The sequence below is a fragment of the Dipodomys spectabilis genome, unplaced genomic scaffold (genome assembly GCF_019054845.1).
Source record: "Dipodomys spectabilis isolate Male_0828 unplaced genomic scaffold, ASM1905484v1 ptg000299l, whole genome shotgun sequence".
In the NCBI taxonomy this organism is placed as follows: Eukaryota; Metazoa; Chordata; class Mammalia; order Rodentia; family Heteromyidae; genus Dipodomys; species Dipodomys spectabilis.
The window spans coordinates 1,008,251-1,015,986 of NW_024870976.1; positions in this window are offsets into that span (position 1 = coordinate 1,008,251).

A 7,736-nucleotide genomic window follows, 5' to 3' on the forward strand; every position below is an offset into this window, starting at 1 on the left:
ACACACACTTACACACCACACACACACACCACACACACACTGCACGTGAACACACCACACACTGCACACACACTTACACACCACACACACTGCACACACACTGACACACCACACACACACACCACACACACACTGCACATGAACACACCACACATTACACACACACACCACCACAAACACTGCACATGAACACAGCACACACTTACACACCACACACACACTGCAATGAACACAGTACACACTGCACACACACTTACACACCACACGTACACTGCACACTTACACACCACACACTGCGCACACACTTACACACCACACACACTGCACATGAACACATACCATACACTCATTGTGCATGCGCACACACACTGAACACACGCATGCACACACACGGAGCCCAGGAGCAGGACCATCAGCCGGGACCTGCCGTGGGAGACGCCATACCCCACACACCCTGCGTCCCCAGCCCCATTGTGTGGCCAGGTGATGCCGGTGGACCTGCCGGACAGGGGACCCAGTTCCTAGCCACCCCCCATCACACCCCTCAAGGGCGGCATGAGCTGGGGACCCAGGGCACTGCCCCTCCCTGGGTACTCAGGACTAGGGGAGGGGGAGGCCCAGAACCCCACAGCGGCTCCATCCTCCAGATTCTTAACAACACATGCAGAACTTTCCGTGGCTCCCAACTCTGCGGTGGTGAACCCCTCGTTCCTCCCGCAGCCCTTCCCTGCCGATGGTGGCACGGGCATCTCTTGGCGTAGTTCTGTCTCTCGGGCCCTCTTCTTGTCAGCCCTGCCCCCAGGCTCGGGGGACACGGCGGGGGGGGGGAGGATTGGATCTGTCACCCAGACGGCCCGGGATCCGGCTCCGTGAGGATCCCCCTCCTCCCCCCCCCGGCCCCCGCCCCTGCTTTCCACAGACCAGCTTCTCACTCACTCAGTGTGTGTTGGGGACGCTTTTCTAATGCTGGAGAGTATATTCCTCTTCTCTGATTTATGCTTTTGTGTCTTGTTTGAGATATCACCATCATGAAAACAAAAGACCACACAGTGCGTGGCTAAGGCTTAAGTGTTGGTGTTCCCCAGCCCCCGGATCCAAGGTAGGAGTCTGATTCACAGGGCAGCGATGGGGCCTTAGGGAGGTGAGGACATGGGCTCATCCCTTATTAAAGACACAGGGGGAACCCTGCATCAGGATGCAGTGAGGAAGACCCAACTGGCCCCAGCCTGGCCTGCACCTGACCTCCACATGACCTCCACATGACCCTCACCTGGCCCCCACCTGACCTCCACCTGACCCCTACCTGACCTCCACCTGGCCCTCACCTGGCCTTCACCTGACCCCCACCTGACCTCCACCTGGTCTCCACCTGACTCCCACCTGACCTCCACCTGGCCTTCACCTGACTCCCATCTGACCTTCACCTGGCCTCCACCTGACTCCCACCTGACCTCCACCTGGCCACCACTTGACTTTCCACCTGACCCCACCTGGCCTCCACCTGGCCTCCACCTGGCCTCCACCTGACGCTCACCTGGCCACCACTTGACGTCCACCTGACCCCCCCCCAACCTGGCTTCCACCTGGCCTCCACCTGGCCTCCACCTGACCTCCACCTGACCTCCACCTGGCCTCTACCTGGCCTCCACCTGGTCTCTACCTGGCCTCCACCTGGCCTCTACCTGACCTCCACCTGACCTCCACCTGGCTTCCACCTGGCCTCCACTTGGCCTCTACCTGGCCTCCACCTGGCCTCCACCTAGCCTCCACCTGGTCTCCACCTGACCCCCACTTGACCTCCACCTGGCCTCCACCTGGCCTCTACCTGACCACTACCTGGCCCCCACCTGACCTCCACTTGGCTTCCACCTGGCCTCCACTTGGCCTCTACCTGGCCTCCACCTGGTCTCTACCTGGCCTCCACCTGGCCTCTACCTGACCACCACCTGGCCCCCACCTGACCTCCACCTGGCCTCCACCTGGCCTCTACCTGGCCTCTACCTGGTCTCTACCTGGCCTCCACCTGGCCTCCACCTGGCCTCTACCTGACCTCCACCTGACCTCCACCTGGCTTCCACCTGGCCTCCACCTGGCCTCTACCTGGTCTCCACCTGACCCCCACCTGACCTCCACCTGGCCTCCACCTGGCCTCCACCTGGCCTCCACCTGACCTCCACCTGACCTTCACCTGGCCTCCATCTGGCCTCCATCTGGCCTCTACCTGACCTCCATCTGGCCTCCAGCAGCCTCACCACACTCCACATATGCTGGGACCTTCACCTTGGCTTCATGGCCTCCAGAACCGGGAGTGATAAAATCCCACGGTTTATAAACAATTGTCTAAAGGATATGCTACCAAGACAGAAGAAACTAAGACAAAAGTCCTGAACAGGCAAACATGCGGAGGGAAGCTCACTTAGCAGCGCCAGGGCGGGTGAGGAGCTGGGAGCAGGGGGAGCAAGCAGCAATGGCGTGCGCTGTCTCTGGGGTAATGAGAATGCTCAAAACTGGATTTGGGTGACAGTTCCACCACTCTATGGATCTGCCACCAGCCGGTGAATTGTGCACTTTAAACGGTATACAGTATGGCGAGTGAGTTATACCTCAATAAAGCTGCCGAAATAAAATAAAAAGGGGGAAAGAGGGGAGGGGAGAAACTGCTGCCCCCTTCCACCTGTCCCGGCTCTCACTGGTGTGGCTTTTTGCTCACACTCCATGGTGTTTCTAACAGAGCTGTGCTGAGACCTGGTGCTCTGATGTCTGTCCATTGTTCCCGACCCCTCCCTCCCCTCTCCCCTCCCCTGAACCTCCCGACCAACCCCATGAGGCTCCGTCCAGGTCACTCTCTGCTCTCAGCTGGGAGATTGGCTCTGCTTGGCCATCAGCCTGGGGAGCGGGAGCCCCAAGGACCCAGGACTGCCCGGAGCAGTGCGGATATCCAGCCAACATCGCCACCTCTACCACACCTGGAGGGTACTCGAAGGGCCTCAGGAACATTTGCCCAGGCAACGTTTAGACCAAGGTCCTCCTGAGGAGACAGGATGACAGGGTGAGCCGTCACACGCAAAGAAACCAGAAATCACACACAAAACCAAACGTATCCTGGATGGCGAGGCCTGGCACCCAGCCTGTTCCCTGCCCGTCGGGGAGGAAGGGTGGGCCCGTGCCCTGCACGCGACTCCTGCCGCTGCTCCCACCTCCCTGTGTCTCTCTCTAGCTTTCTAGTCATTCATTCATCCATCCATTCATTCATTGATTCATTTCAGCTCCTGTGGAATTTGCAAAAGGGCCACAGGCAGGATTCAAATGGCACAAGGGTTGCACTGGAGTCCAAGATGGCGAGTAGTCCCCCTACCTCTGAGACACCATGCTCTGCGGGCCCAGAACCCACACTCAGCACTAGCCCCACGCTCAACTTGAGCCAGGAGGCCCAAACCCAGCATTTGCAGGAGAACAGGTGGGGTGGGAAGAAATAGAAGGGACATTGTGCCAATACCACCCTATGGCTAGAGAGCAGGCGTAAATCCAGGGATGGAGGAGGGGACAGGGGACGGGGGAGGGGACATGCCATCCTTCCCTCTGGCACACAGACTAAATCACAGGGCCCCACCCTGTGACAGCTTAGCTGAGAATGCTTGTATTCTGCTGACTCCCAGGCCCCAGACTTACCCACAGAGCTCCGCCAGTAAGAAAAACACTCGAAACCCTGCTCAAGCCATGTGTCCGTGAGAGCAATGTTTCTGGAAATGACTCCTGGGTTCAGCTTCCCTGGAGGTGGGTTTGCCTCCCCCCATTCTGAGCCAGGGCATCAGCGCTCAGACACGGGTTTGAGGAGCTCAAGGAGAGGGGCCAGGTCACTCCTGGCAAGGTCCACCTGAGACGGTCACGGGCCACACCCTCAGCTAGCAGTCAGTCTCTCTGCCCTCGCTGTTAGTGGGGGGAAAAGCATTCTGAGAATCAAAGGCCATGAAAAAGACAGACCTCACCACGCCAGCACCAGTGGCTCATGCCTGTAACCACAACTGCTCAAGAGGCTGAGATCTGAGGATCACGGTTCAAAGCCACCCCAGGCAGGAAAGTCTGTGAGACTCTTAACTCCAATAAACTACTCATAAAAAGCTGACGAATCTTACAAATTGATATATTTTGACCCTTGTAAGACTGTTGGTATGAATAAGTTTAAATGCCAGGGAAATGCTCCCTACACAGCAGCTTTGATGGCTGCTGTTAGAAAAGTCTTTGTTGTCTTGATGGTTGTGACTGTTCAAAGTAGGAGTCTGCCGAGTACAAGTTGGCCAGACTGCTCACGATCTCCAGGCCACACAGAAGACCCACCAGGGCAGAAGAGAGCTGGGCTCCAGTCGCCTATCCGGAAGCATCTTCTTGATGGACCCAAGTGGGTCCCTCGGCTGTCCCAAGCCCTCATGATAAGAGTGCTTCATTCTCCCGGCAGCAAAATGAAGAGTAAATGTTCCGAAAACAGAAGGAAATAAGCTTCTCCATCGTGTACTTGTGGCTAAGGCTGATGGATGTGGCCCTTCAGAATCAAGGGAAGAGTTTATTTACAGACTTGGCAGGGGAGGAACTTGGGGGAGGGGGGGAGAGACAGGGGACCACGCCAACAAATATTCCCCCAGCCGGTTCCCCTTACACAGAGATCTGTAAATAATATTCTGCAATAACAAAAGTTATGAACCAACCGTTCTTATGGAGAGGAGAAAATATTGGCAAATAAAAATGCTTGGTGCCCAGAATATAAACCACCCTTCCTCCTGAGACTGGCAAATGGAAACGTTTACCTTGTTCACTGGGGGGAGTGGAGGCCGGAGCTCCGCTGGTGGTGGGGGGTGGGGGAGGGCACGAGCCAAAGAAATCAGCACAGCCCCCAAGCCGGCCAGCGCCCGTCCATTTGGCAGCCAGGCCCCCCACGCACAGATTAGAGGGACGCTTAATTGCTCATAAAAATGATTTGCTGTGCATTTTGTTTTTTAATAAACTACAGAGGAACGGAGATCTGAGGAGCACTGGCATTTTACCTTTTGAGTTCATAAAGAAGAAGCCCGCCGAGAGGAAGGGGAGCTGGCACTGACCACGTGAGGAGAATGGGGGGACTTGGAAAACACCCCACTGTACCACAGACAAGCCTGGCTTTCCTTGTGCCCCCAAAGCCCCGCCTACCTCCACTCTCCTCCTTCCTGCCCCCTCCAGAACGAGGCTGTCCAGGTGTCAGTGTCTGGACAGCTTCCCCGCTCGGGACTCAGGAAGGACACTGAAAAGAGGGTGGACAGAGGGGTGCCTAGCAGCACCCCCTGTTCCTTTCTTCTCTCCTCTGCCCTCAAGACAACCAACACACACTCAGGAGGCTGGGGAAAGATCTGCTGGAAAGCCCAACCTGCCTTCCTCCCCCGGCCCTCGCCCTGCCCTGGCACACAATAGTTGCTCAGTAAGTCCCCTACGACTAGACAGGACACACGGAGAAACAGGCCGCAGAGTTCTGAGATGGGAATGGACCGTCAGCAGCCTCCCTGCGCCTTGGGGTACAGTTGCATGGAATCTGCTCCCCACGTCCCAGGTCCCCTGCGTCTCCCCCACACCCCATCCACCACAAGCCCGCACCGCTGGCCGCTGGCCGCTGAGCATCAAGACTCGGCCTGCCCCTGCTCATCGGCGGCAGCACCCACTGAGCAGCCACGGGCACAAATGTCAGCTCCTAAATCAAAGACATACATCACCGGCCGCCAAATTAACACATTTTATGGAGCTGTAAATGATTTTATGATAAATAGGAGCTGAGGGTTATGAATCAGGTTAGAGAGCCACTTTCTTCCCCCTCAGCCGGGTCCCCATTGCTTTCCACCGAGCGGCAATACAGGGGGCGTGGAATGACATTTAGTTACATTAAATGGCAAGTGTGCCTTTCCTCCGCCTGTCTCCCCCCCCACATAAAACGAGGATTGATGCCCCTTCCGCAGCTCCAAGGCCCTGCTCAGCCACGGGAAAGGACTCCGCGAAAGGACTCCATGCCCTGGGTCGCTGGGCGTGAATTCATGAGGCTCTGATCCATCCCTGGGAACCCCGAAAACCACATCCGGGCAGAGATGGGCTGCACAGGCTGCTAGCCGAGCACCAGACAACAAAAGAGAATGGGGTTGTGTGAACTTCCTGCTGAGTGAGCACAAAGAATTGGGGGATGCCAGCCACTCACAGGACTGGGGGACACCGGCCACTTGCTCTGCAGGCCTGAGTGTCTCCCAAGCCTGCATAGTGATGGAGGCCATTTCTTCTCCAGTGATAGACGCCATTTTCTCCAGAGCCCAAAATCCACTCTCTGTGAAGATGGCTCAGGGATGGGAGGAGGGAGCAGCCTTGAGAAAGGACTTGGGAGGGAGGGAGGGAGGGAGGGAGAGGCCAGCAGAGGAGCCAGGCAGGCCGAGGAAGTGGGGTGAGGAGCAGGGAAGGAGGAGAAACTGTGAGGTTCTGAGTGATCAGCACTCCACACCCAGGAAAGCTCATTCCAGAAGCTTCCCAGACACCGCTGTGCCCCTGGGCACTTGGCACCATCCACTTCCAGTGCTATGGGATGCATGCGGCCTTGGTGCCCCAAGCAGCGGCATGATTAACCTGGGGAGTGCTGGACACCATTGGCTCATGCCTGTCATCCTAGCTACTCAGGAGGCTGAGATCTGAGGACCCTGGTTCAAACCCAGCCAGGACAGGAAAGTCCGTGAGACTCTTATCTCCAACAAACCACTCAGAAAACCAGAAGTGGTGCTGTGGCTCAAGTGGTAGAGCGCTGGCCTTGAGCTGAAGAGCTAAGGGACAGTGTCCAGGCACAGAGTTCAAGCCCTACAATTGACAAAAAAAAGTGGGGAGTGAGGAGCAGGGATACCATTTAATGATTTACAAAGTCACAGGAAAGACTCGTGAGGGAAGGGAGGAGCCTGCGTGGATGGAGGGAGTCGGGTGCCACATCCCCAAGGTGGGAGGAAAAGAAAACATTTCCCTTAGCCACACACCAGTGGCTCATGCCTGTCATCCCAGCTCCTCAGGAGGTTGAGACCTGAGGATCACAGCTCAAACCTCCCAGGCCATGAGTTCAAGCCCCAGTGGGTGTGTACACCCACCCACACAAACACACACACTCACACACACACACACACACACACACTCACACACTCACACACACACACGTTTGTTTCCCCATTCCAAGTTTCCCCAAGGGTGTAGAGCAAGATCAGTCATTGTTGAAGGTAGATTTCAGAGCAGCAAACTGAGTCAGATGCCTCCTCTCACTGGTCTCCAGCTTTGTGCTTCTGTTTCCCTTTGAACACATCAAAAAATATACACCTAGGCTGAGCCACCCAGCTTTTTTCCTCAAACTCTAACAGGCTGAAACAAACTCATACCTTGACCAGGAGCTACACAAGAGAGCAAAGCTGGCAGGGAGCAGTCAGTAGGCCAGGCTGAGAGGTGACGCGTGGAGGAATAGAAAGGCCACCTGACAAGACCCAGGCCGGGGGCTCCTGGACCCCGCACATAGGCCTCCAAGTTCGTGTGTGTCTCCTCGAGTACGCTGGTTAATCTGACTAGTCATGTATGATACTTAATCTGACTAGTTGTGTCTGCTAGTAAATCTGACTAGTTGTGTGTGCTGGTTACTATGACTAGTTGTGTACACTGGTTAATCTGACTAGTCATGTACTCTGGTTAATCTTAGCCATTCATGCTGGTTAAAC